Below are 3560 nucleotides of genomic sequence, written 5' to 3' on the forward strand. Positions count from 1 at the left end.
CCATATAGTTTTTCCTGTGCTTCTGACTGGCTATCAACCAATGTTTCTGTGACCTACTTCTAGGATTTACTTGGGAGGCTCATATCATTGAAAGAAACACTTCTGTTCTCTGGTTTATTATAAAGGATATTACAAAGGATAGAAAGGAAGGGATGCATGAGTGAAATATATAGGAAGTGGTGAGGGGTTTCCACCAACCCCCACACCAAACTTCCCTACATGTTCGGTGAGACAGAAGCTCCCAGAACTCAATCCTTTTGAACTTTTATGGCAGCTTCATTATGTATGCAACTGATCAAATCATTGGTCATCAGTGAAGAATCAAACTTCTAATTCCTCTTGTCTTCCTCAAGGTTAGAGGGTGAGATTAAAAATCTCAGATCCCTAAAAGCTGCCTTGGTCTTTCCTGGGACAAAGTATTTACTCCTGCACCGATCAGATGTAGCTAAAAAGAAGTTCCCTCACACTTACAGCCATGTGTAATGCATCTGCCTTTTCTAAAACTATGCAATGTTTTTTATTAAAAACATAGGTTTTTATACTAACTTCTTCAATCTCTCCATACATGGGCAAAAGGGTGCTATTTTAACTATTGAAACTTGCAAACTTAATCATTGTCAAAAGAAAGGAAAATTAACCCCAAAGCATGCTCAACCAGGAGGCCAATGTTCCTGCTGACCACAAAGAACATGGAGGTGAACGTTATAGACACACTGTGCCCCACCTGTACCTTCATTTACCACCCTTAGATAACCTTCGTTCAGCAGCACATTTCTTGCCAACACTCATTAATTGTCCAAGAAGACTTTCATCATCTTCTTCTGTTACAAAGATCTGGGCAGTATGTTTTTTAGGAATCACTAGAAAATGTGTTGCTGGCTGAGGGGAAATACCATGGAAAGGAAGACACTAGTCATCCTCAAAAATGATTTTGGTGGAGATTTCCTAATGGAGAATCTTCCTGAAGATTGCATCGCAGCCAGGCTGGGTAACCTGAGCCTTGAGGATCTCATCTGCCATTGTGTCCTCCCTCATGCTCCCTCATGCACTGTATCTGCCTTTTAAAAATTTTTTTGATCTTTCAAGGTCAAGGAACTCAATCTGGTAATTGATATCTTTTGTAAATTTCTCATGACATAAAAATACCTTGTGTCTGGGAACTCTTTTTTTTTTTTTTTTTTTTCAATGTACAGGATCTACAGGGTCTCACTACACAGATCGCACTCATAGTGGTCCTCCTGTTTTCAGCCTCCCAAGCACTGGGATTACAGGCATGCACCACCACGCCCAGTCTGGAACTCTTTCAACTAACAGTGATTCATGGCAATGCTATAATTTCCCATCTGCGAACTGGTTGGCTCTTTTCCAAAAATTTGTATTGGGTTCCACTGTCTTGAGGTTGAAATTCCAGTGCCAGTGGCAGAGAATGAACCCTTGAAGCTTTCTGACCTCTGAAAGCTTTGTCTTGGGTCTTGTGACCACTGTATTTCTGTGATTGTCCACTGCTTGATATCATTCTTAATGAATAGAAGTCTTCCAGTACTGTGCCTAAACCTTTTTCTCACATGTCAACCCATTCTATGGTCTTGACAGAAATTAGTTGATTTAGAAGCTTGGGAAGATACATAGACATCAGACTTGCAGAATCATGCATGTGAAACTGATGTGAGATTTTCAGCTCGTCCAAGGCCTAGAGTAGCTAAGACATTCACCCAGAAATGTACAGTGATCTTGTGGTACAAGTAGAGTTTTACCCAGATCTGTCCAGTTCCTAATCTCCTTCTTTGCAACATATCTTGGAGTTCGAAGTATGGTACAGGGGGATTAATTCCAGGTAAAGGTAATGGACACCACTACAGGCTAAGATATAGACATGGGTAAAGAGAAAGCATGCAGAAACTGTTGATTGGAGTAGCAGATGCCTGTTGGGGATGGAAAGAAATTGAATGTCAGAAGCAGACAGATTCTTGCACAATAGCAAGGCCAGGCTAGCGTGCAAATGACTTTTCTGGGAGCCTTGGGCAGTCATGGAAGGCAAGGAAAGGGATGACGTCCACAAGGCAGCTGTTTAGGTCAAAAGGATTAGGCTGGAGACAGGTGTCAGGCAGACCAGAAAAGAAAAAGACTGTAGGTGATTTAGGCATGCAGAGCTCTGGAGGCCCCTGTCATCCTGGGGAATGTTTCCCAGCTGGTTTCCCCCTCGCAAGCAAAGACCTTTCTCAAATCCCCTCTTTCCTAGTCCTCTCTTTGACAGTCATGGGCTTGGCATTGTCAGTTCTGTCTATAGGAGCTGAGTTCTGCTCTACGACTTTAGCTGCACAGGACAGTAACACTTGTAACTTCTTCTATAATCCTGTTTGAACATTTCAGATGTTGTATTTTTATTTTTAATTGTTTTGTTTCATTTGAAATACCCTGGCTTGAACCCACAGCCACTGGCCTACTAGGTAAACACTGTACCACTGAGCTACATCCCCTGCATTTTTGATTTTTAAAAACAAAACTGCTCCAAAGGGTAGCGAGTACTGGGAAGCTGATGCTGTGGTCTAAATTTCCCCTGAAAGTCTTAACCACTGGTAAGAGTTTGTGTGTATACCAATCATACCATTTCCATCTTCATTCTCTGTTCCTGTCCCTCCAAGTGTGAGAAAAGACAGATGATTAAGATAAAGGAGAAGTTCCCAGCACTTCACCTTCTATTTCTCCTTTTTCTTTTCCATAGTAGAATGATCATGGAATTGTAAGAAATTGCAAGCAATTTGCCGATAGTCCATGTGGATTTGTAGCTGGGAAGAGACAAAAAAAAAAAAGAAAAGAAAAAGAAAGAAAGAAAGAAAGAAAGAAAGAAAGAAAGAAAGAAAGAAAGAAAGAAAGAAAGAGAAAAGAAAAGAAAAATCAACAAATGTTTTTCTATGTACTCTGCAGCCACTGGGGACGTTCCTGGAGTTCGGGCTTGCCAACAGCATAAATAGCACTGGTGTTGAAACATATCTTTCTGTCACTGGAGATTAAGTATTAAGTTTGGAGGTGAGTTGGTTTGTCATTTGGTTTGTCTGTTTTCTTGGCAAGAAAGCTGAATAGGAGAGAACTTTACCCTTAGCCCTTGAGAAGCTTAGTAATCATATATCTGAAAACCCAGTGAATAAAAATGGTGACAGGTTGATCTGCCTTTTCCTTTCGCCCCAGGCTAAATTTGCAGCCTTTCTTCCTTGACAGACTTGATGTAATAAAACAAACTTACAGCTTTGACAAAACCATAGGAAGAAGTCCTCTGTGCAAAAGTTGAACTGGCAATCCTTTGGCACAATAAAATATTAATGAAACCAAATCAAAAGCCTTAATTGGCAGCTTGGAATGGGTAAGGCTCTGCTAGGAGCCAGCACTGAGTAATTTTTTTTAAGAGCTCAGAGACAGAGAAGCCATGTACTGAAATAGCAATAGTCTGCATGGAAGCAGGGGTGAGTCCTTACCATTTCGAGTTTCATTTCACAACCCCAAGGGCACACTACTCAGTGCTTTCTCTCCTGAGTGCTAAAATCAACTTACTGCATTCTTTAGTA

The 3560-nt window shown here is 40.9% G+C and overlaps 1 pseudogene; it reads right to left on the minus strand.

Annotated features, from left to right (window-relative positions):
- Window positions 1-650: 650 nt before the first annotated feature.
- LOC111816331 lies at window positions 651-1020 on the minus strand (annotated as a pseudogene).
- Window positions 1021-3560: the final 2540 nt, after the last annotated feature.

Source organism: Octodon degus, unplaced genomic scaffold, assembly GCF_000260255.1.
Source record: "Octodon degus isolate 3935 unplaced genomic scaffold, OctDeg1.0 scaffold00001, whole genome shotgun sequence".
Classification (NCBI taxonomy): domain Eukaryota; kingdom Metazoa; phylum Chordata; class Mammalia; order Rodentia; family Octodontidae; genus Octodon; species Octodon degus.